At 47.7% G+C, this 26668-nt stretch overlaps 1 non-coding gene across 1 annotated transcript; it reads right to left on the minus strand.

Moving 5' to 3' along the window:
- Window positions 1–3515: 3515 nt before the first annotated feature.
- On the minus strand, window positions 3516–3587 carry Trnae-cuc. The gene has a single exon. It is a non-coding gene; the product is annotated as a tRNA-Glu (tRNA).
- Window positions 3588–26668: the final 23081 nt, after the last annotated feature.

Genomic DNA, 26668 nt, shown 5'->3' on the forward strand with positions numbered 1-26668 from the left:
TCTTTTTATATTTTATTCTTTATTTTTTGCACACACAAGAAATTTATTTCCGCTGCGGCGAAAAGGCAAGCGAAAAGCAGGAAAGGTTAAATGCAACCCTCGAAATGTGCTCAAAAGTTCAGATTAAGATGGAATTTCTCTCACTCTCTCAGCGTAAGAAAAGACAACCCCAAAGCAATAATGAAAGTGTTCCTAATGGAAATCGAATAATGAAAAGCTTATAAAGGAGTCTATATCCAAGATGAAAGCTGGAATCCTCCCCTAACAATGGGAAATCCTCAGTTCTTGGGCCTTCGAATCCCAAGAAATCTACAAAGAGCCAAAGGTTTTCCATTCAAATGTGTCTTAATGGAACCCCATATTCCGTTGGAGATGGATAAAGGATAGATTTTGCTTTAGCAGACCCTTCATTAAGGGTTAATTCCCCTATTCGGCTGCCATAAAGTATCCCAGATCCCTTAGCCTGGCCTCCCCCTTCTGCCTGCCAAAAACTAGTTGTGGTTCCTCCCGAAATCCCTGCAATCTTATTGCAACTAATCCCCATGAAATACTGAGCTCTGGTCGCTGGACTATGTACCGACTAGACAGCCCTAGCACGCAGGACCCTCTCCCCATGTGTGTGTGTGTGTGTGTGTGTGTGTGGTTTAAGCTTGAGTTTCATTTGGCTGTGTTTCCATTTCCAGTTCTGTCTCGGAGTCCAGTCCCATGGCGTGTTCCGTGTCCTGCTTTGTCCTGTCCAGTACTCCGTTCCGTTCTGTGGTGCGCTGTGGTGCTCGCCTGGTAATGAGTTTTAATGGTGATTACCTTTGGCCCAAAAACAACAGGAGCAGCAGCACCAGTCGCAAGTCGAAGGTCCCGTCCTGGGTCCTTTGCAGTGTCCAGTGTCCTGTGTCGTGTCTCTCCCCTTCGACTGCAAACGAGTTCTTCTGCCAAGCGGCGGAAGTGTTTTGTTGCTCTGCCTGGAAGGGGAAGCCCCTTTAATGATCTGCGGCTGGCACACAACCGGTTAATGGTGCCTGCCGCCGCATGCCAAAAACTGTAAAAATATCGACAGGTGTATATCCTTAATGTCCTTCAACATTCGATTCCTGGGGCCAGTAGCTTTTGCCTCTGGTGTGCTCTTCGAAAGTTCTCCTTTGCTGGTGCTGCTGTTGTCCTTGGCACGCAACTTGTTTGTTCGTGCAGGACACTGAAACGCACAATATCCTTGAAAGAAGCACACAACTTCCTCCTGGGCCGAGGTCTCTGCCCTTTCAGCTCACTTCCCCGACCTTTCTTAGCAATATTTCGCTCCTTTCTCCTTTCTTTTGGCCTCTTCCCACGTCCCTCTCTCCTTTGCCCCCTCGCCTCATTTGGCATAAGGCAAAAATCGAAGTTCAACTCGCAGTTGAAGTTGATTATGCAAGGACTCCTTCAACAACCTCCAACCGCCAAGCTGCAAGCTCCTTCCGCCCCCGACCCCGGCCCCAGCCCCGATGTGGCTGCCACACGGCCTGGCCTGCTACTGTTGCCACTTGCCACTTCCCACCTCCCACCGAAACTGCTGCTGCTGTTCTAGTTTCCTTCCTTCGACCGCATTTTGCTGCTGTGTTCAGTGCTCCGAGTTGTGTGCTGTGTTTGCATTGGACAAACATTTCATTTACATAATGCTGACTATTTGTGTTTGCCTTTCGCCCCCATCTTTTTCTTTGAGTTTATTTTTTTTTTTTGTCATATATGTGAGTATTTCCCCAAGTATTCTTTTATTGATTTATGCAGTTCAAATTGCCATGAAACACATTCCAAATTATTTCCAAGAAGTTGTCGGAGCGATTCCCCAGGTGGGGGAGCAGCAGCAACCTCCCGACGCCTCCGCCCCCGCCTCCCCCTCCCCCTCGGGTAACTATTCCCTTCTTTTTTTTTGCAGAAGTTGGCAGGGAAAATGGGAGAAAGACAGAAAACAAATTTAATTACTGAAGCCACAGGGGATCCCCCCAGTAACCAGGAGGGAGTGGGGGGGGCAGAGGGAAAAGCGAGTGAGAGCGAAATGGAAAATATATGTAATTATAGCCCGGCTTAAAAATGCCTTGGGTTGAGAGCAAAAGTTATGTAGAAAGAAAAAAAATGAGTTGGCAGCTCCCTCGGAGCCCCCACAGCCCCCAGAGCCCCCAGAGCCCCCTTGGAACTGCCACGCCAGTGGGCGGTACGGAAAAAAAAGTGAAAGAATACCAAAGAAAGTTACACCAACAAAATGCAACAGCAACAACAGCAAAAACAATGACGAGAAAATTATTATAAAACTATAATTGAAAAATGTTTACTTTTGGTGGGTGGAAAAGTGGGAAAAAAACAAGTGCAATAGGAGGCGGAGAGGTGGAGAGGTGGAGAGGCGTACAGTCAACTCAAAGGTTCACCTACGACTGGCTTTCACTGTGGCAGATGCATGGGAAAGGTTTTCACTTTTTTTTCGCATTATGAAAGATGTACTCGCATGTACGGGATGTATGGATGGATGGATGTACATGGGATGGGAGTAGAGTGCTCCCAAAGAGTCTTTGCTTTGCTCATTTCACAATAAAAATTCCGTCAATTGTGAAACGAATGCGATTAAAAGTCGCGCACGCCATCATCACAGAAAGGCAGAAGAGCAGCGGAGCCGAAGAGCCGAAGAGCAGCAGACGTGGACGGAGGGGCACAGCAAATGGAGCATCGCGATAGGGCATCGAAACTACTTCTCAAGAGACCCGAACCGAACCGACCCCCACGCAGCCCCCAGAGAGAGAGAGAGAGAGCTTCAAAGTTCATTTCCATTTGGATTGCATGTCGGACTGCAAGAGGCAGAGGGAGAGGGAGAGGGAGAGAGACCTGTGGGAAGGAAGCCCTCACTCACTCACTCACTCACTCACTCACTCTTTCAGTCTTTCAGTCTTTCTCTTTGCTTTCAATTTAATTGTAATTTCTTTTGTGTTTATTGCGTTTGCTGCTGTTGTCTGCTGCTTACGTTTTAATTTCATTAACTTGTGTTTACTGTGTGAAACACTTGCCCTTACCCCCGGACCCGGACCCGGACCCGGAACACCAGCCACTGGCCTGCCTGCCACACTGCCACACTGCAACGCCACTCCACTCCACTCCAATCCACTCTTGGACTGAGCGTCCGTCCGTCCACCTCTATGCCATTAAACGCTCCACATAAAACTTAAACCATCAGAGATTGCCTTTGTTGTGCGTCCAATTTCGACAGAAGAACAGAACAACAGAAGAAGAGCTCTTCTGGCCCTGGCACTGACGCTGAACCAGAAGCTGATGCTGATGCTGATTCTGATTCTGAGACTGATTCTGAAACTGTGCTCTTGATGTCGCATTGAGATTTCAGACATTTAGAACAACAAACGGAACGGAATCTCAAGCTTTCAAATTCGTAGGTGGTCTGCCCTGCTCTCCGCACAAAAACAGAAGCGTAAAGCGTAAAATATATAAATAAAATTAAATGATCCGCAGAAAAGAGACGAGAAAAAAAGAAACCTTTGACGGTTTTCCCATACCGGGAATTGAACCCGGGCCTCCCGGGTGAGAGCCGGGTATCCTAACCACTAGACAATATGGGATGTGTTTGAATCGTGTCCAAAAGTCCATTTGAATTTTCATGGAGATCGTTTTTGTTGTGTAATTCAGAGATTCATTTGAGGCGACAGCTAAATTTATCCTCTGATTCATGGATATGCAAAGAGACCGAAGACCGAAGACCGAAGAGACCGGCACTCGGTGACGAATATAAATTACCTATTCGATTGGAATGCATCCACGGAATATGCTCATGTTTATGCAGATTCTGATCAGAGCAAAACCGCAAGAAGCGCGTATACCCTTTCAGTTGTGGCCACTCTTTGGCCCGTTGTGGCCCGTTGTGGCCCGTTGTGGCCCGTTCTGGCCCTGCCTGTCTCCCTGCTTAAGTATTTATGTCTTTTCGTATATTTCTACGACTTCGCGTCAATGCACAAATCAGTTAACGTCCGGCAGACGACAACGGACACTAGATGGACAGTGGATGGACACTGGATGGACAGTGGATGGACAGTGGAGCGGACGGACAGACGGACGGATATATAATCACCTGCAGCGACAAAGACACCACCTGACCGGGGGACCGACCACTGTGTCGTGGAGGTTGTGTGTTCGTGATGTTGCTGTTGTTTCAGCCTAAACAAGTGCACATGAGTATCCATGTTTATTTTACGGTTCAACGATTATTACCAGTTATTGTCTAATGCAACCGTAAAAGGGGCCAGGCCAGCACCCTGCCTCAGACACCGCCGAACCACCGCCAAACAGACAGGAGAACAAGAACCACAAAGCAGAGGGTTATAGACGACAGGGCTTTTAGCCAGACCCAGAGGAGGGGAGAGAGGAGGGGAGGGAGGAGAGAGAAGAGGTGGTAGCCAGACAAACGACAGACAGAGAGACGGTCGGAGGAAGGGAGGAAGGGAGGCAGAGAGGCAGAGAGGTAGGAACGTGGGCATGGAGCCGGGTAATGGACAACTTTTGGCCTGCAGTAGGTGTTGCCTGATTGTCGGTTGCAACAACCACCCGATGGATGGTGCAAGGTCCAACCGTTCATATGAGAGTGTGGTGTAGTTCAGTGCAGTGTAGTGTGGGTTGTTGTGGTCTCTGTCTCTGTTGCTGTTTCTGGCTCTCTGTTCATTTCGCTATCAATATTTCAAACACGTTCCAAAACTTTTGCCTTTTCGGGCAGGAGACAGCGAAAGGGAGGGAGGACGCTGGGGCGGTGGTATAAACGGAAGTTCACACGGAAATATAGGAAAATACAAGAATAATAATAATCGAAAAATAAAAGACAGACAAACATAATGTTCAGAAAAAGCAAAACAGGGCAGGGGGGGGGTAGTGCGAGTGGGAGGGGAGTGTAGGGGGGAAATGAATCACGCAAACCCAAACGATAAACCAACAAAAACAGATCGAATGGGGGCTTAGCTCTGAAGATATATATCCGATAAGGAATGGAGACCAGCGCCAAAATGAAAACGAAAACTAAAAGACAGAAAAGTCAGAAATGTCTGAAATGTGGAATGCCAGAGGGAGGAAATGACGAATATTTTTGGCAGAGATACGCGTACGCGTACCAGAATGGTAGGGTGGTAGGAAGGGAGGAACGGGGGGCAGGGGGGAAGGGCGGAAGGTTGTTTGGAGGCAGACGATGACATATCCAATAAATTAGGCACGCATCCGATTAAAGTGCGTGGTGCCCCCCTACCGCCCCCCCTCCCCACCACAGGCGACGCTGTCTAGACGCGGAAAAGGGAACACTTGCCTTGCCGCAAATTGGAATACTAGATGGATGGATGGATACAAGTGCAAAGATAGACCATCCGTACTCACGTATGGCCAGCAGATGGCATATCTGAGATCACTTGATTTATGCTCGCGCGGAGAATTCCCTGGGAATTCCACTGTTCACTGTTTCGCTGATCTAATAAATATCTATGGAAATTGCAGCACGACCGAACGACTCTCAAGATAATTAACTTCATGCAAAAGATACAAAGATACAAATGGCACACAGCACACAGAGCGGGTCAATCGTTGCTCTCTCTCACCCCCCACCCCCACCCCCCTCCATCCACGGCATTGTATCTTTCTTTCTGTGGTGAAGCAATTTAATGCAAAAGCCATCAATTAACCCGCTTTTATCCGCCAGAAAGAGACAAAAGTATCTCTAGCGACCGTTCGTGGCAGAGATGCAACGATTTGCACGTAGTTCCGTTAGCTAATTGGATGCTGATGGCCGCCGCGGATCTGCCGCCGATTTTCCGCAATGAGGCAAGGAAGCAGGAGGAAGGCAGCAGGCGGCAGCCAGCAGCCAGCGGAAATTGCAGTCGTCGGTGACGTTGACCCAAGGCCAAGGAAGGAAGAAAGGAAGGAAGGAAGGAAGGAATTTGCGGGGCAGAAACAAGAAGAAACAATGAAGAAGTTGAGTGGACACTGGCTGCTTCGCTTGTTTGTTGCCCCATGAATAATTAATTTATGATTGTTCTCATTGTAAATCATAACAATTAATGTGGCTTTAAATGCGCAGCCAGAGGGACGATCCGACGGGGGCCTGGGACCCCCGACATGACCATTGCCAAAGGCGGACATCAAAAGGCAATTATCCAATGGCCCCCGTCCCTCCAGCCATTGCCCCATCTGCAGCAGAGTGTGGCGTGGTGTGGTGTGGGTGGGTGGGGAAAATGTTAATAAGAAACGCAGCAAAAGAAAAGTATTCCAAGGGAGACAGCAAGCCGTTCTCATGGTAATAGAATCGGCAAGCCTTTTGTTCTCACAGACTGTCCAGCAAGGACGGAAGGAAGGAAGGAACTGGAGACAAAAAAACACAAGGAACCCAGAGATGTATATAGTACTCTTTAGAGAGGGTGTTACACATAGTTCTTAGGCAGAAGCTGGCCTGCTTTAAGCCAGAAAAGTAATTGAAATCGAAGGATCATAGAACAGAGAACCTGCTTGGCTCTCTGGGTCTTGTGGAGCTATCTGTCGTATCTGGAGTTTGGAAATATGCATTTATCATTCCGATTTCTCTCGCAGATCGATCTGTAGGCAAGCAAAAAGATTGAGCTACTTTCCACCGCGTTGTGTGCTGCGAAAACAAAGGCTCCATTAATGAGTTCAATAGCTATGGAAAAATCAGTGCAAATGCAGAGATTACCTCTCTCTCTCTATCTCTCCGTTTCTCTGCTGCCTCTTTGGCTGCTGGGGCTCAATGAACTAGAGACTGGAGACCAGAGACCAGAGACCAGAGACTGGATACCAGAGACCAGAGACTTCGCCTTGTACGGTGTACGATTATCACATTTCGATTAGCGACGTCTCCGGCCCCGACTGGGACTGGGAGTCGACTGGGAGCCGACTGACCTGCCAACTGGCGTTCATAACCACATTAGCACCGCTGGCGCTGCCATCGACCCACCAATGACCCACCCAGTTCCAGCCCCCTCTGCACCTGCCACATCTGCCACAGCCGCCACCTGCCTCCTCGGCCCCGTTTCGGGGCGTGCGATCTACATTCACTGCGCGCGGCCCAACAATGTTGTTGCCTTTAGTCAGTGGGCCCGTTCCGCCCCTGGTACGCCTCTTCTTTGAGATGACGGCGCCTACCTGTGGGCCCCCCACCCCTCCCCACACTGCCCCCTGCCCCCCTGCCCCCCTGCCTCGTATCTCGCATCTCGCCTCTTTCCCCACGCTCTTGTGGCGTGGTAATTATTCGCGCTCAGGTGAATACGCGAGTCTGCAAAGCGTAACTTGTAACTTGTAGATACATTCACGTATCTCTTTGCACGCATCTACATATGGGAAAGCCCATGACGAACAAGAGGGGGCAGCTAGAGATGTGCTCGGTGTCGTGAGTCGTTCTCCCATCTCCAGGGGAGGGAATGGAACCATCTCCATCCGAATTGAGAGCACAAAGAGGGCCTCCCATCGTTCGCAGGGGAAGGCACCACGAAAGCACGCCTCACGCTCCCATCTCTGGCTGTGGGGAATGGACAAAAGTTAATCACCGTTGCCGTTTAGCTCACTAAGCTTCTTTGTTGGAGCTCGCGCTGTGGCGCTGTGGCGCTGTGGCAGCGTGGCAGCGTGGCAGCTGGAAGCTGAAGTTGTATCTGCAGTTGTGGAGAGCTGTATCTGTAGCTGTTGCTGGATCGCATAGTTTACATTTTATAAGTTAATTGAGTTAACTGTTCAACGCTCTCCCCACTCTCTCTCCCTGTCTCTGTCTCTGTATCTGTATCTCTCCGCTGGTCATTTGCAGATGCAGATTGGCTGCATATCCGCCAAAGCATCTAGAAGATACAGTGCATTGATCAGCGATTGCTGGCGATCTGCTGCACACATACGTACGCATGTATCTATGGATGGTTCGGTTATTATTTTCCTGGTTATTTAATTACAAATATGGGTGCACCTTTTTTGCCGACTGCCTACCAAATGGCTTGTAAATCTGCTGCATAATTCGTGTTGCGGTTGAACACATTAAAACCCAGAGTACAGCAAAAAAGCAAACTATCTGTGACCAAGAATTAAATGCCTCTTTGTTGTTTAATTGCCAGAATATTTCACATTTCCAACACACACACACACACACACACACACACACACATAGATAATCGCATATACCATAGATACAATACTGTAGATATTGTTTCGTATTTATTCGCGGCGCTTCTCTTGTATCATTTGTGCATTGCATTTCATTTTTTCGGGCTTTTCAGTTTTTCAGATTTACAGATTTTCCTTTTTGTTTTTTTTTCTTTCGCTTTCGCTTTCTGTTTTTTTTTTTTTTTTGGTTTTTTCCACATTCTGGTTTGTGTGTGAAATAATAACCCAAATAACTGCGGATAACTCTTTGTAAACGATTTGTGTATTTGGTTTATCTGCGATTTCCACTTTAATTCATTCATAAATACTAGATGATATGAGGGGGTACAGTGCGGACTGTGATTGTGGGCTCCACAAAGGCATGTTTTAGTTTTGGTTGAGACATGGAATCGATTATTGAACGATTAGGTTGGGAAATAGGTAGGAAATAGATGATATGATGGGGGTACAGGGATTTACCTTTGGTTTAGAAATGGAATCAACTATCGCAAGACTTCAATAATCGATTACTGAACGATTACACTGGGAAATTGTCGATTATATTTAGTTTTTCCTTTGAAGGACTGAATCGAACCTTAAAAAACTTCAATCGTGCTATCTATCAAATAAGCTTTTGTATCGACTTCAATCGATTAACGATGGCCAGCCTATAGCGCGTTTCATCCAAATGAAGCTACAAAACGGATAGCTATTGAGTGCCTTACACCTCCGACACGCACTGCACCTAAACAAGTTTCAATTGAAGTTTATTGAATTATGAAAATTTGTTGACCAGCCCGCCAGCCCGCCAGCCAGCCAGCCAGCTCTCGGATTCACATTTAATGGATGAACAATCTTCATCCGATCCGATCCGAACTGAACCGAACCGAACCGCCTGACAAATATTTGTCACATGAGAAACACTTTCGGGTAAATGCAAAACTTTCCGCAGAACCCGGGCATTGTACAGCAGGGAATACCACCGACAGCCCCCCGCCATCCACCTACCACCTACCACCACCCACCACCCCCAACCACGAGATACGAGATACGAGATATAATGGCCATTCAAATGGCATTCAAATGGTGTCAATAGCTCTGCTACTTTGATAGTTGTCAAAGCAACTTCTACCTTCGTTCGGGATTTGCTGACGTCAAAGTCCGATGTGTGTGACCAAGGGGCTTGGCCCACGCCTCAGACGAAACTCGTTTCGTGGGGGGGCAGGGGGCAGGGAGGGGCCTGGGGGGCACCCCGTGGGCTGTGTCTGTCTGTGTTATCGTTTGCGGATTTCAGGTGTTCCGTTCGCATTGCGTGGGCCCTGACTCACCCAACAAATACATAGATTCAGCGGCGACTGGCGGCCCTGGCTGGGTTCCGTTTCACTTTTTCTGCGATTCTCAGAGATCTCTGCCAAATTTTCTGGGGGGCTGCTGCTGCTGCTGCAATCTCAACAGAATTTGTCGGCTGCCACGGTTTAGTGTCGTTTCACACGTAAGTTGCAGAATGTGTGCCTGTGTGTGCGTGTCTGTGCGTGTGTTTGTTTGCGTATCTGCGAGATGCATTTCGAGGCATTCTTTGGATGTTTGCTTGTTTGTTTGTGGTTTGTGCAGTGCACACTCGCTTTTGTCTGTTTGTTGTTTTTGGGTTGGTACTCTTTCTGTGAGGAGGGTGTTGGGGTTTCGTGGAGGTGCTTGTTCCCAATCCAAAATCAATCTATATCTATCTTTTCTCTTGGTTTTGATTCTCGTCTACTGCAAAGTTCGGAAACCCCATAGAAATCGTTCGAGAACCTGATCTAACTTCTTTCTTTCTGTAACATTGTTGTTCCTTAAGATGATTCAATGAATCTTCGGGATCTTAAGCTTCTTATCATTATAGATAACTCTTCAAAAGTTGAGCCGTATCGGTGTACTGTATCCCCGGGAAATATCATTTGAATAATCGTTCTTTAAGGGTATCTCAAGCTTCGTTTCGTGTTGCCTCAAAAGCTTGACTTTTTCTTGCTTTTCTTTTCTTTGCTTTGCTTTGTTTTGGTTTATCGCTTCGGTGTCTTATCTCACTCTCCCTCCGTCCTCGCCCCCGCCCTCCCCGCCCACCTCGCCCTCTTCTCTTTTGTTTTAGTCGCGCGCACGAAATATTCACCTGAGCCAAGCCACAAAGAGCATTGATGAATGAACCAGCCCCGCCGGATGGTGGAGAGCGGTGAAGGGTAGGAGCGGGGGGGTTGGGGGCAATACCGATAAGCGATGACTGTGTGGCGGCGGCGGCGGCAGTGGAGTTCCCTTGGCGGATCGTCTTGAGGTATTTTGTTGTTGTTGTTCTGCTGCTGGCGTCCGTCTGTCGATTCTTGTGATTCATATTTCGCATTCGGATTTGCACATTGCGCTGGTTAGGCATTTCTTGGCCCAGTCCCCTCTCTCTCCCCCTGCCCCCCTGGCCCCCCCAGTGCGCCCCCTCTTTCCGTAGCGCTCAGACCCCCTACTGGTGGTGATGGTGCTGCTGCTGCTGCTGACTCCCCTGGCATTTCTGTCGTAATTTGCCTCAAGTTTTGTGTTTTGTGTGAAATATTTACGTGTAGACAACATTCCCCCATTTCCTAAGACTAAGGAGAATACCCACAGTCACAGTTACAGATACAGATACAGATACTCGTATCTAGATACGAGTCGGAGTCGCAGTCGTAGTCGTAGTCGTAGTCGTAGTTTTCCTTGGCATTTTTACCCACATTTATTTTGCTGTGCATTTCCGCCTGCCATTTGCCAGAGAGAGCCACAAGCCCCACTGCAGAGCAGCCGCGCCGTGACTCCTTTTTCACCTGTGCACGCGGAAAAAAAACTGAATAGAAAAGAGCCCTCTGAAGGGCGAGGAAGCTCTGGCGGCTCTGGTGGAGACGAACGAATACCCTGGCATTCGAGGAGAAGGTTTTCCCTTGGTCTTGCTACAAATCTGAGTAGATATCATATCAAACTCACGAACTTTTTCTCAGAGACGAAAGAAAGCCGAAGAACCACTTGAGCAGTTCCTAAACGCAGCTCTTTTCCAATCATATGGTTTGATGGGGGGATTTCCCTTCAAGTGCAGACCTTTCTTCATGCTCCTTTCCCCATTTCCTACAGGGTACAGATATGCCAGAGGAAAAAGTGTTTCTTGCGCTATTCATCTCTCTCTCTGCTTTAGTTTTGGCATAAACATTTCCTAAACTTTTATCTAATTCAACGAAAACTGCAGCCAGAAACAGCGACAGGCGGCAGGCGGCAGGCAGCAGGCGGCAGGCAGCAGCGGCATTGCCTTCATCCATTTTGCAAGGTTCGTTCCCAAGACATTTCCACATTTTCCGACTCATTGTTCTTGCTGTTATTTCTGCTGCTGCCTGCCACCGGTGTTGTTGTTGTTGTTGTTGTTGTGTGCTCCATCTTTGAGCTTTTGTTTTTTTCTTATTTATTTTTCTTCATCTTTTTTTTTGTTTTTTTTTCTGCTCAAACTCAGTTCGCATTTTCCGCGTGTTTCAACTTGTTAGGCATTCAACTTTTCACATCGGTGCTCTGCCCCTTCTCCTCTCCTCTCCTCTCCTCTCCTCTCCTCTCCTCTCCTCTCCTCTCCTCTCCTCTCCTGCTGCCTCTTCTCTCTTCTTTCTTCCTCTTTTTTCGTACTTCTTCTCACTATTTCTCTTTAGTTTCCACGAAGGTTTTTCCTTTGGTGTTGCTGTGTTGTGTTTTTTTCGGACTTTGGTTTCGGTTTTGTGCAACACACGCCACTCGCCACTTGCCACTTGCCACTTCAGTCCACGCCACACACACACACACACACACACACACACAGCAACCAATCCATGCACCACGAAATACGCTTTGTTTTGTGTCGCCATGAGACTGAGAGGCGCCTCCAAAAGCGAGAAGGGGTGGCAGCTGCCACCACGGATTATGCAATGCAATGCTCCTCCTCGCTTTTGTTGAATTTATTAAATTTCTTGGGCATAAAATGCACTAATTTATTAGCTCCCCAGCAATCTGCAATCTGTGTATCTGTGTGCTTCCATCTGTATCTCTCTGTGTGTGTGTGTGTGTGTGTGTGCGTGCACCTTGAAGCGAGAAGACAACAGACGACAGACTACAAAACTGCCTTCGAGCCATTGTCTTCTTTTGCTCAAGTTGAAATGTTTCTGAGATTAATGCGAATGGGACGACGACACTCTGACACTAATGAAGGTCAAAGGTGGCCCAGAGAGCGGCTTGATTAGTGGGCTATAGAGTGGGCGGAAAGGGTGGACTGGGCTGGGGGCAGAAGGCAATTTGTTGACAGCTTAAGAATGATTAAATATATAAACTCTTGCCAGAGCCTCCACAAGCCTCTTTGTGTTTTGTGTGTGGAAATGTTGCTGGGAAACAACACAAAGGCCAAGCCCAGCGAGAGCACAAATCATTTGATGGAATCTCAAATTTTCGAATTAAAACCGAAGGAAGTTGTGGGCCAAAAGCGGCGATGGCTGGCCATAAAAGATTCATGGGTTGGATAGCAATAAGGAGTTTATTATTGATTACATTTTTACCATTTTAAATGTAAATAATATGGAAAACTCAGACGTTTTAATGCCAGATGTGTCTTTAATACTAATTCAAATAATTTTGTTGGGTTTTTAGGAAGAAAGAAGGAATAAACCAAAGACGGAGAGCCGAAGAAAGACATTTTTGAAAGGATTTGCATAGATAATACACAGAAATCGATGCAGAAGGTAAGTAAATCTATGGAACACATTTAAAAATACTCCCAAGATTAAAAGAAAGATGCTTGGATTACTCGTGTAAATGCATAAATGTGATATATTTATATAGATCAGATTTTGATGATAATTATCCATCATATGAACGATAGAGAATGCTGTTCTATATATTTGCTGGATAGATTAACCGATATAATGAACGAAAACCATCATAAATACCCAAATGAAACCCACATTTCGGGATTTCTACCACAGATGGATAGCCCTAATAGCATTCGCAGAACCCTTAGTCCATGCGTAACAGATATGTATATCATTTTAAAGATACTTTCTTGATACTTTCCACACTTTTTGTGCCCCTCTCTGCCCTCCTCCTTTGATATAGCTTCATTTTCGTTTAAACCAAACCCAAATACAGAACAAACTTTTGCACTTTCAGGCGAGTATCTCTGCATATGTATCTATGTGTATGTATCTTTCCATAACTTTTCCACTTTCCGCACAAAACACACACAAAACCGAAAAGAAAAGCAACCCAAAAAACGAAAAAAGTAGAAACAAAACTAAACCATTAAGAAATCAGGTCTGTGGGTCTTTTCTTTTTTTCTGGGCCTTTATTATTATTACGAGAATTTCTGTTTCAATTTCGGTTTTTGGCTCTAGAAAACGGCCCTCCGCCCCTCTACCCTTTCGATGGGTGTGTAAAAAAAAGCAAACTTGACATAATTACAAAAAAATATTACACAAAAAACGAATGAGAAATGTATAAAAAAGAGCCCAAAAAAAACGCAAAATGCAATGCGTATGAAATGTTTTAAAAATGCAAACGCATTAATTTTTCATAGTTTTTTCTGTGCAAAAAAAGCTGAAAAAAAGCTCAAGGCAGTGTCACTCCTAGAGACCGAGACCCCCCTCTGATGTCATTGAGTGGCACCATGATTTATCTGTATCTGTATCTGTATCTGTATCTGTAGCTGTAGCTGCAGCTGTATCTGTAGGGGGGTATCTATCTATCTGTGTCTGTGCACTTGTTTGCTGCCCCGTAATCCCATGAATGAATCTGCAGACAAACAAAAAAGAACCAAGAAAAAACTTCAGCGGAACGGAACGGAGCACAAGTCGGAGGGGGTAGGGGGGAAAGTGAATGAATTCGCATCGAGCATCGAATTGAATGGAATACTTTAGTGAATGTTTAAATAAATTTAATCGCAGAGATTTGTGTAAACAAAAGGCCAGCGGAGAGCCGAAGAGCAGCCCAGTTTGAGGATCATTCACTGGCTGTAGCATTCCGGAAAGTGCTAAAAAGATGAATGACCATCTATATTCGGACGATCCACTCGAATGGAGAATCGAATCGGGGAATCGATCCAAAAGTGGGTGCCGTGTGTGGCGCTGCAAAGGCAGCGGCAGCGGCAGCCCACACACAGAATGCGGCTCTGGCTCTGGCTCTCCATCGATCGTTGGCCAGTCAGTCCTTCCTACACGCAGCACACGCACATCCACAGCCAACCATCCAACCAGTAGATACTTTTTGGGTAGAACAAAAGAAACTATAGACAGAGGCAGAGCCACAAGCAGAGGCAGTAGCTGGGGCCAAGAAGTCGCCAGAAGTAGCACTTGTCCGAGATCCGAACAAAAGATAGCGAAATGTGGAGCATGGAGCAGCCCACACGGAGACAAATCACACCAAAAGATCTCCAAAAAGAGGGTGGGAGTGAGCACAGCTATAAGTCTTTGCCATTTTTATTACTTTTTTTTGATAATTAGTAGATTTTCAAATGCATTTTGATTCAGTAAATAAAAAAGAAAAGCACCCCGAAGAGAGATAATTATCTTAAACTCTAAATTTTAAAGTTTGTGTGAAGCATTTTTAGTTGTCTTCCAAAAAAGATTTGAGTTGAAATGTAGTTTTTCCCGCAGAAACAATATGAAATAAAGTTCTGATCTGATTTTGCTCCAATTTTTGATAATAACTAAGGATCTGTTTCAAGCCATCAACATGAATGGGGGAAACACAGTCCAAGGGTATCTGCTCCTCTTTTGATCAAGAATAGCTTGTGGGATCTGCATTCTCTGCTGAACCCCCAGAAACTACATTGCGTATACGCAGTGTGTGGCAGCCATTTTACAGTGAGAGAGAGAAGGAAGCCTTGAGACGGATGCTGGAGCCAAGGGAAATGCAGTTAGCACCCCACCAACCATTTTGGCCAACAACTAAGGCTACAGACTGACAGGCACAGATGTTTTTACAACCCAAATGCCACACAGATGCCGTTGCGCTTCAAAAAGCAGATGCAGATGCAGAGACTCAGATACAGATACAGATACAGTTCAGTTTTCCAGCTTTCGAGTTGAGTTTTTTGGCCAAGTTTTAAGCCAAGGGATTTATTATTGGGTTAGTGAGGGGCCGGGTGGGGGGGTGGTGGGAGGCAGACTCCTCCTACGACTTACCAAAAGGGAAATGTGTTGACTTTTTTGTCGTTGTTGCTGTTGCTGTTTCAGGCCATGCGGGGAAGGATGCTCTTCTCTCCACCCTTCTCTTTCTGCCTCTCTCTCTCTCTCTCTTTGTCAAGGAACTAGTTACTGTGGTCGTAGATCCTGGCCAGCAGTTGCTCTAGCACTCAATTTTTCGGCACAGCCTGGAGGTCCTTTCTGCTTGCTTTCTTCCTTGCTTTTGTATTGCCCTTTCGCCCAATACCGTTAGTCGTTGGTCGCTGGTCGCGTCGACTGCCTTTTGCCGGTTGCCGTTACAAAGTACCGTTCACTACTGAGCCCGTTTTTTATGCGCTCCGATACTTTTATAGATTCGCAATGTGCGCCTTGTGGCAGACTGAGTGCCGTGCCTCTGGGCTGTTGTGGGGCGGCCCGAGGAGGGGGAGGGTGAACAGGGTCTTGTTGCCGTGTTAGTAGTTTTGTTGTTTCGCTTTTTTTCGCTTTTTTTGTTGTTGTTTTCACCCCTTTGTGTTGCAGCAGTTGCCGGCCGGCCACCGCGCGTCCACCGCTCCACTCCCCCCCCCCCCCCCCTGTGTGGCAAGCGGGGGGAGGCAGAGAGAGCCACCAGGTGCACAAGCGCAAACATGTTCGAAGTTCGAATGAAGCACGCGTCGCCGTTGCCAGGCCATTCGTCGTCGTCGCCGTCGTCGTCGTCGTCGTCGCTGCTTTTTTCGTGGCTTTTGGGCTTTGGGCCGCGAAACGGTAAACGTCAAAAAGGAAGCAGAGCTCAAGGAAGGAGGAAGAGACGGAGAGGGAAAGAGATGGCAGCTGTGGAGGAACATCTGCTGTTGCAGGTGCCACTCCTGAGGGCAGGGGACGCAAGTTTCCCTTCAACTGCACTCTTCTTCCACTCTTTCTTCCCTCGCCCTCCGGCCCCCCACCCGTTTTTGCTCACTTTCGATTAACATTTCCCAATCAAAATTCAATCAAATCATTAAAAACTAGACTTAATTTCTGTCTTGGGCGCCAGCATCCAAAAACAACAGAAAAGCGGTTCAATCTTTCCCACAATTTATCAAACAATTATGGCACACAGCACCCTCATATCAGGCGGCTAATCAGGGGAAGACGGGGCACCCCCTCCCCCGGCTGCTCAACTGCCACTTAATGAGGCACACTCGGAATCCCCTTCAGGAATCAGAAGTCTGCAGCCGATTGACAGCGGATTCGCAGTAATTGAGAGCGAATAGGGATTGACGGGAAAGAGCAGGGTATCCCTCCATGGGGTGGGGCATTCCCCATTCCCAGAGGCTCGGGCCTCTATGGTCCATAGTTTTGCATTGAGGCCTCACCTTTGAAGACAGCAGATTCGCAATAGGAGGCGAATAGAACGAGGGAGACGGGGAGAGAGATGCACAGAAGGCGCCCACAGCCCTCATCATCTGTCAGCGGCAGCATCAGCAGAAGAAGGGGCACCCCGGTCACCCCGATCACCCCGATCACCGCGGTAGAGGCAGCAACGTCAGTCCGAAGAGTGTCTCGTCTCCACTGATGGATGCACCTCAAAGAGTAGCAGGCAGAAGGGAGAGGGGCGAGGGGCGAGGGGAGAGGGAGCATGCCGCACCGCAACATATCAAAACGGTGTTTCGATATGTTAACAAGTCGCTGAACAAAAGAGCGAGAGGCAGTCCCAGAAGATCAGATGCAGGGAGTGCAGCGATAGATGTGCAGATAGCCCACATAAATAAGTATCTTGTATCGGGCAGATACATTTCTGACACCCAATAAACAGGGAGAAGGGGAAGGAGAAGGAGCAGGAGCGGCAGCGGCAGCTGAAATTGAAGAGATTCCATTTCATTTGTTAGGGATTTGCTATCTCAGACTGAGATGGGAGATATGGAGGGGATTGTGAGGCAGAGAATCCAGCGCACAAGGGACTTTGAGCCACATTTGATCGGATTGAAATATCAACTATGATTTCATTAGGCAAGGATTGCATTATTTGGGGAATGCTTTCAATCTGAAAGCGAAAGAGACTTGTTTTTGCAAGCCATAAATCCAGTCACCAGATAATTGAATTCCATCCACAAATGTTTTAACCGAAAACTAAAAGAAAAACAGAGATGAAAAGCCGTAAATTGAGGGTGAAACGGCATTGAGGCCAAAAACAAAACAAAAACGAAAACAGATTCTCCCCATAAAAAAGTGCATTGGCTAAAAAGACAATTTTTAAGTGCTTATTGCTTGTTGTTGGATTGCTTTATTTTCGTAGCCATTTCTCACCATTTTCCACTCACATTTTCACTCTCAATATTTGTTGTTGCCGTTTTTCGTGCCGCTTTTTAATTGCCGCCGCGCCGCTGTTCCTCGAAGCACAAAAAAAAAAAGCCAAAGAAAACAGAGCAAAAGAAATCATAAAGCCAAAAATACAACACAACAAATGCAAAAACAAGGTGAAAATATTATATATTGCGCAAAGACACAACAAAAACATAATAGCCAGCAAAAGAAACAAGAAACACAAGCAAAAGCAGAAACAACAAAAGCAACAATGAGATGAGCCCCCTGCAAATCAAACAAAAACAAAACACAAGACGGGAAAAAAGAAAAGGCAAAAGCAAAAAGCAAAAAGCGATTTATGCAAAATGCGGATAAGCCGAACGGCCGGAGAGGGAGTGGGTAGAGGGAGAGGGTAGAGGCTGATGGGTGAGATGAGCGAGAGAGAGAGGGAGAGAGGGGAGAGCGAGGTGGGAGAGATGGCAAAAGGCGATTAGGAGGCGATTTAACGCCGCACGCAAAATGAGATCCAATAAAATGCGATTACGTGGAAGCGAGACAGGGCAGAGGAGGTGGAGACGGAGTGGGCAGCAAGTGGCGTACGGGGGGTGAGGGGGGAAGAGTGAGAGTGTGATTAACAGAGGGAATGAGACGGAATGCAAATCAAAACAGATGTTTGACAAGAGAGAGACAGGAACAGCAGCAGAGGCAAAAGTTTGCGAGCATAAAAACCACAGACAACAATAGCCCCAAAAAGTGCAACAACAACGGACAACAGACAGCAGACAGCAGACAGGCAATGTCCTTCGCCTGATGCTTCTTCCTCTTCTTCTTTCTGTTGTGTTTACTGGCCGCTGCTCGTGCCACAGAAAGGGACAGAGATAGAGCTGACGCAATAACATATCCTTTGAACAGGCACAAAAAGAAGGGAGAAGGAGAGGAAATCAAGGATTTCAGTCAACTAGTTTTTTTTCGGGCCTCACCTGCCGCTGCAGCCTGCTGCCACACGAACACGAGCAAGGAAACGGAGCTGCTGCGGTGCCACACGAGGAAGGGGGACAGGGGGAAGCGATGCCACATGCCGTTGCACGACTCAAATTACGATGCTTCCTTTTTTTTCGCAAAAGACGTAGACGAACTGCTTCCTTTAACTGCTTCCACTGCCGCTTCTTCCTCGATTGCTGTTGCTGTTGCTGTTGCTGTCCGCTCTTTCTACTCTCCTTCCCCCCAGTCATTCTGCTGCTTATAATAATTATTATGACATGCCGCTGCTGCTCCTGCCGCTCGCTTCGACACTGCCTTCCCCTAGTGTCTGCTTCCGTTCCAGAGAGCCAGAGACGGCGAGAGAGAGACTACGACAACACGCTAACCGAAAATATGCATTGACCCAGGAGTGGGGGAGAGTCTGAGTGTGAGAGGGCTGGGGAGGGGGAGGACCGAAGACAGAGGACAGTCTGCTGCAGCTGCGAATGCCGTCCCGCCTCCCCCCTGTGCCAATGTCAATGCGCGATTCATTCTGTAAAACGACGACGACGACGACCGACGCCAAACCGCTTGCCAGCACACACTCCGCATACAAAGCAGGAGGAGTGGAGAAGAAGCAGTGTAAGTAGGCAGGAGTGAAAGAAGCAGTCAAAAGAAGCAGTACGAGCTGTATGGCCCTCTCTTTTTCATTGACTCTCCTCGCCATTCGAAGTTCGAACAGCAGCGCAAGCGGAAAACGGAAAGTGGCTTGTAGTAATTTTATTGAGAAATCCAAAAAGGATAGACGGCGGCAGCAGGAAGGAGGTAAGAAGTGCAGACACAGTGCGGATAGAGAGCGAGCGAGAGAGCGACAGAAGAGAAGAGACATGGACAGAAGCCAATACTGGGGAGGGGGTGCCGAATGGTCGGTTGGGGCCCAAGGAATGCGACGCTTGCCGCATAACAATGCCAATGCAACGCACTGCAAGAACAGAGAAGAGTACGGGTACGAGCACGGGCACGGGCACGGGTACGAGTACTAGTACGTGTATCTTATGTAGTATCCCCGCACAGTGGGACATTTGGAGGCGTCTCTTGCCAACAGTTGCCGAGCTCCACACAACAAAGTTGCCCCAATAAACCAGGGACAGGGGAGGGGCAGTGCCGCGAGGGGCATAGGCAAACAAACAAGACATAAAGAAAACAACAACAGCAAACAGCATCACTCGTCCAACACCTTGCCAAATGAGAGCGTTGGACGGAGAGAGCGCGGGAGCGAGGGAGAGCCGCCAGCCAACATCTGTTCGAACTTGTTCGATGTTGCAGGCCAGCGCAGAACAACAGCTGTTCGAGCATGTTGCGTATAAGAGAGCATATAAGAGCGTGCGCTTGCAGCATGTTGCTTAGAAGAGAATTCGGCAGTTCGACCGAACGGCCTGATGGAGTGGGGGACACCACCGAACCCGCCTGATGATTGTGCACGGAAGTTGGATGTTGGGCGACCAAGACAAGATCATTCATGTTCGATTTTCGTGATGAAATTGCATCTGTTAAGTAAGCAGTGTTTACCGTTGATTCATTGCTTGAATGCTTGAATGAAGGCAAGGGAAGCCCCCCTTTGGCAGGGCTCTCCTTCCTCCGGGGACCCCCTTCGATACCTCTTCCTTCCTTCTGTTCTGGGTGGAGATTCTGTTTTAGGTCTGAGAGCCCATTAATTCAATGTAAACCATTCAAATGAAATCCATTAGAGTTTATATTTCAGCCATAAAACGTTTCGGGCGCCACCTCCACTGTCCTTTCCCCTGTGCGCTCCTCCTGTTCTGCCCCTTGCCCCTGCAACACACACACGCGCATGGGGGGGGGACGGATCCGTAAGTTCCGTCCACAAGGCTCAATTTAAAACCATTCCATGCCTCCGCTTCTGCGACACGTCCAGGGACTGCTCCTTCTGTGCCGCCTGTGCCTCCTGTGCCTCCGCCCTGGCCGAAGCACCACACAATGCCTGGGCTCTCTCCGGGTTTTCCTGCACTTGGGGGGCCCAGCCCAATGGCATTTGGAAAAGCTTATCCCAAAAATATTTGCATAAGATTCAAACTGCAGGCAAGAAAACCGTTTTAGAAGCCCCACTCTTGCCGTGCCCCGCCCACTTATGCCGTGCCATGCTATGCCCCTCTTTACCCCAAATAAAATGCAATTTAGCCTGAAATGAAACAAAATAACAAGCAGAGTGCCAGTGCCAGTGCCACCGCCAGAGCCACCCACTAAGCCATAGTCCTGGGCTCTCATGCCCCAACCTTCCCCTTCGAGTGGATGCCCCAAAAGTTTTGTTCAAGTTTTCGGCAGTCAAATGTGGAGTTCATATTTGGCCAGGAATTACTCTTCATGCATCTCTCTCTCTCTCTCTCTCGCTCTGGCCCCCTCCCCCCTTGCCTAATTGTATGAAAATACTTGGATCCTTTGGTTTCTGGTCGGGGTTCGGGCTCTGCTCCAGACCAAATGGGAATTTAAGCCCCCAAAATAATGTGGAACGAACGCCAAGAAGTCAAATGAAAATCTACTCAAGGTGTTGTCTCTCTCTTTCTCCTTTCCTCCGTGCTCTTCGGACTTTTCCCAGGGAAACAGCCATGGAGAAGGTGATTATTGGAATTAGGAAAATGTCACATTGTGCAATGCTAACGAATCCATGACATCAATGGGGTATTGAGGCGAAAATCAGGAAAAGCATCTCTCGAAAGTAGAGCACAGAACTACAGAGAGGCAGAGAGCCAGAGAGGTAAGCCTCTAGGTCTGTCTAGGTCCCGGGGTGGGGCGGCTTTCCGGGGTGGGGAGAGTGCACCGAAGCATTTGACAGCCCTGTGGCATATGCAGAAATTTACATTTGAATTAAATATTTGACACCAGCAGGCGGTCGACCCGGTCCCGGCTCCCCCTCTGCGGACTCTGCCCCTCTCCGTCTGGTATCCATTGCCAGCTCTGAGTGCCACAAACCGCAATGTCAGACATCTCTCCCCCCCTCTCCCTCTTGCCCTCCCGCTGGGCTCTCGGTTCTCGGCTGCAATTGCTGCAGATTAACTTTATCCCTTTTCCATGGGTGCCGTGCCCCCTTTCCGAATACCCATTGGAGTTCGCTGAGAGTGGAACGAAAAGATGGGGTATGATAGGTCTTCTGGAAGGTGTCTCTGAATCTCTGAAGCCTCGTGCTTATAGGAGCCTTTGGCGGCACTTTTTTGGGTTGAGATTTTCCGATTCCTGAAGTATGTGAGGGAATCTAAGGATTCAAAACTCGAATTGCTTATCCCATTAACTTCTAGATTCAGATTCAGATCTGATCCTTTCTCGCTTCCCCAGGGTATCCCCCAGCTGGTATCCTCCTCCTCTCTCTCTCTCTTTGCTGCTGCATATTCCTTAATTCAGAGAACATAAAGCTGCAAGTTCCTCCGCTCCTCCCTGGCGTCGCCTTCTGTTGGATCCCATTTCAATTTTCGAGTTTTCTTTCATTTTCCATAGTTTTTAATTAAATCAAAATATGTGGCCCTAAAAAGGGCAACACAAGCATGCTCTTATGTGGGCGGGGCGGGGCCTGTAGGTCAAAAAGCAATGGCGAAATCCAGAGCCAGATTTCAGGCAGAGATGGTCAACACGAGAGAGAGAGAGAGAGAGGGAGAAGGCGAGAAGGAGGCAACAGAAGCAGCATCTGCCGACCAAGACTCTGGGGAAACCAGTTCTCAATCGCTGCCCTGTGATTGGAAGACAGCCCGAAAACAGACAGAGAACCTCCGAGAGAGAGAGAGAGAGAGAGAAAGAGACATCATCAGGCTACCTGCTGGGACATGGGCCTCCGCAGAACCACAAACATCATTAATAAAGGTGTCTCAAAAGGAAAGAGCCCTGTGTGAAAGGGTAGTGAAGATCTATCCCTAACCCGAATAAAACTCCACTTCCACTGGCACTGCCACTGGCCCCCCTTCCACTGTTGTCCTAATGGCCAACACTTCCTGGCTAATGAGCCTTAACCGAAGGAAGCGAAAGGAGCGCAAAAGAGTTGATTAATTTGTGGGAACACATCTCCGGGTCTCCTCGTTTCTTGGTCGCTCATTATCGAGGAAAGGAAACCCCTGAGGAGGCCCTGCTATCCACTCTGGAAGCTTGATTCTCTCTCTGATTTCCATGAAAGTTTTCCACTTCCGAATTGCCACCTGCCTTGGAAAAATCTCAGCCTACAGCTGCCTCTTCGAACATCAAAGAAGGCGATATCTTCTCGCTTTCCACACACAAGACGCGCCAGATGATGATTTTCGGGGGACAGGGACAGGGACAGGGACAGCTACAGGGCTGGGGATGGGGAAACACTTGTCGACAGAGAAACAGAGGAACAGCGCACTCGAGGGAGACACACACACACGACAGCCCCTCTGCAGAGAAATGGGCTACGAAAATAGAAAAGTAATAATACGGAACTTATGCTAATAGCGCGTTCCAAAATACCCAAAAGACCCAAAAGAAAACAAACAATATTCAAGAGCGGCAGACAGCAGACAATTCATAAAAAATGTACATTACAGGGCATTTAGGGGAAGTACCTCCCTCCGTGGATGGAAGATGGAGGATGGAGGATGGAGGGGGAACCGATTGAAGGCCACGACCCAAGGGCGCAATAAAAATTAGAGTGCGCAGGCGCAGCCGGAAAACTCGGGGAAAACAGACATTACGAGGGGGGGAACACGGAGGGAGAAACTATTAGAAAGTGGGGAGGGAACCCCAAGCGCAGGGAAGGAAGGAAGGAAGCCGCTGCAAGAGGGGGAGAACCTTTTAAGGACCATCATCAACGCGAGTGTTTGGGGGCGCCGCGAAAGGTGGCAATAGATCATCATCCTGCATGCGTTTTTGGGGGCTGGCTCCAGACCGCGAGATCATAAATCAGTTCATAATTGACTCGCAAGGAAATTCTGAGTAACTTACTTAAGGACTCCACAAAAGATGATCTATTATGAGAGAGAGGGAGAGAGGATGCTGAGCGCCTGAATACGGAGAGATATCAGAGACTAAACGGCCTTAAATGATCTATAGATGGTAATAGTGAAGGTGAAATGACTGGGGACTGGGGAAACGAAAGGAAGAGGAGTATCTGCATATCTGTATCTGTGCAGTCAAAGATCTAAGCGTGCTATAGGTGATGAAGGGAAAGTTTTCCTCTGGAAAGATGGTTACTCATTCCCAGGAGGATTTATTATTTATTATAGTTTTTGGCAGAGTTCATTCATCCCCTGGTAGGCGATAATATTTACTGGGGGATCCGTGGCTGGCAGAGCTTTTGCTTCGGAGCAAAAACCATCGGCAATCGATCTTCATTCACTTAAACACATTCCGCTCTGACCTTTAACCCAATTTTGTTGGTTCACTTATGGCCATGCCTCACTGCATTGCGCCCCCCCTCCCGCCACTGCCCCCTCGGTCGCAGAGGGATTATTGCCCCATGATTCTCCTTTAAATATCTCTCGTTGCATAAACAAAATTCTCCATTCAGCAGCTGCTGCTGCAAATAATGCAGATGTGGGGGGGGATTTTGTTCTAAATCTAAATCGTCTTATTTTCCACTTAGTGGTGCCCCTGCCCCCACAGCAGCGGAGCAGCCATGGCATCTCAATCCCCGCTCCTCTCTCGCTCTCTCTCCTATCGCTAAGTGGAAGGTGAGAGAGCGCCTCTGCTTCTGCCTCTGCCTCTGTAGGGAGCTGTGGCAATTTATTACCTGCCATTTACCCGTTTCCCATTATTAATTGCATTGCCATTAATCAGTTTTACTTGCGCTCAACGAGGCGTATACGCATTTACCCCACGCCTGCCCCGATCCCCGCTTCATGCCACATGCCTCCCAGCCCCAGCACCTTGCGAAGGTATTTTTGAATGAATTGAAACGAAATGCAAATTCTACAAGAAAATAAACAACTTTCGGGCTGGGTAGGGGAAATCTCTAAGACGCGACGACTTTCGTGGGAGAGATGGTGTGGGCCATGGCGTGGCATGTGGCATGGCATGACGAAGGGCAGAAGGGAAACAGAGTGTGAAATCGGAAATGTTTGTCTATCCACCAGCCTTCCCCCCCTGGTTGCATGTGGCAATAAACTGCATCGACAGTTTCCGCTGGCTGTACTCTGGGCTCCGTCCGTGTCCATGTCCGTGTCCTGAAATTACGAAATATATTTATATTCGTTTATCCTAAGTATCCTCTCATCCCCCCGCCACCGCCCAATCCCACTATCCCAATCTGTCTTTTACTCAATAAAACTTTTTGATTTCCGCTCGAATAGAGGGAAAACTTTTTAATGCGGATGTTCTGCCAGCAGCAGACACAGAAAACAGAAAACATCACCAAGGAAAAACAGCAGCAGCAGAAGAGGAAAAACAACAACAACAACAACAACAACAACAATAGCAGCAGCAGCAGCGAAAACCGTTGAACGAAAATCAAATCAAAACCAAATTGAATCCCTATCCGAATCGCAGACCTAGTCCGAGTCCGAGTCCGAGTCCGCGTCCGAATCCCAATCGAATCGAATCGAATCCAAGGCAAAACAAAAGAAACAGAAATTTAAATGTAGGAAAAAGCCATGAGACACGGTCCAAACACCTGCCAAACACCTGCCCCTCGGTTCCATATTCATTTCCATTTTTGTCCCGTTTTCCCCGATTTTCCCGATTTTAATTCAATTGGATTACTTTGCTTTACGGCACTGCAGCACACTCATTCAGCGATGGCGGGGCATGCAGCACTGGCAGGGAATCCCCGAGATTAGGGGGAACAAGTCATTGCCACACACTCGTACGCCCCATGGCGGAGGGGAGGGGAGGGCGATTCGCAGGGACAACAGTTTCACGCTATAAAGAATCTACAGTGAAAATCCACAGACAATTCCACGTGGGGCTTCCTTCTCTGCCATTTGTTGGCGTTTAAGCTGATACGCGATTAATGCACTTTTCAATGCCCCTATGTGGCATGGAGGCATGACGGTAGCTGAGCTTTGTGGCACAAGAACTCGAATCAAACCATGCTCTCAATGCTGTCGTAGCAAATCAGGGAAATTAGTTAATAGATTGAAGGGTATATGCACACTTAAATGAAGGATAGCCAAATAAAAGAAGATTAAACGAATGAATGGAATGGAATAGGTGAATAGCCAAAAGGTTGAATGAATGAATGAATGCATGGAATAGGTGAAGGTTGAATGGTATTGCCTTAAGTCTCATTATATTTATTAGCATTAAGAAACTGTTGGAACTGTTGCCTTGGTATTTCAATTGCATCCAGTGGCATTAAACAAGTTAGAAATGGAAGATAAATATGGGAAAGGGCTAGGAGTACCCTTAGGCTTCTTATAGACACTCGTATGTTCAGCCGCAGGAAGGGAGTAGCAGACCGCATCCTCTCTCTCTCTGCCACCATGAGGAGATCCTTCTGCTGAAGCTGCAGCAGCCCTTCCACAAAAGGTGCTCTAAATGCATTCCACATGAAATGTGCAAAGCTTTCTCATGGAATATAGGAGATCTGGCCCGCAGCATCTGTCCCATAAGGTATGCCACATACCCGATATAGATCTTGCATCCCATGTATCCAATATAGCAACTGCCATTTCAGTCATTAATTTACCCAAAGGCAAGGCGTAGTATTCTCCCGTTAGTGTTTTTCCTTTCTCCAGATAATCGGTGTACATATATACCTCCAAGACTACCCACAAAAGACTGTTGCCATCATTGGTCCACTGTTTTGATTGGGATCTTGTTCCTGGGGTACTGTACAGAGGTCTATCCGTGTTTCATCCACAGCTATGAGTCGCCAAGAAAGTATTCGAACACGCTTTTGAGCAAAGGTGAGCCTTCTCATGTCCCATTCGTTTTTCGAAATATAGCAAAAGTGGTCTTTAGACATCTTGGAGATCTTAGCCATATCTTTACCAATGACTCGGCGATCGCCCAGAACAATTTGGTGAACTTTGGCGATGTTTTCGGCATCCCGGACGTGTCTCATATTCTAGGCTCGTACGTCCAGCAGGCCAATGGGGCAGAGTCCCCAGAGACAGCGTCCATTGCGTGTTGCACTTCAAAAACAAAACACTGATATCGACTTGGCTAACCGATTCTTCACCGATACCTATAGC

The sequence above is a fragment of the Drosophila persimilis genome, unplaced genomic scaffold (assembly GCF_003286085.1).
Source record: "Drosophila persimilis strain 14011-0111.01,24,50 unplaced genomic scaffold, DperRS2 tig00000863-arrow-arrow-pilon, whole genome shotgun sequence".
Taxonomy (NCBI): Eukaryota; Metazoa; Arthropoda; class Insecta; order Diptera; family Drosophilidae; genus Drosophila; species Drosophila persimilis.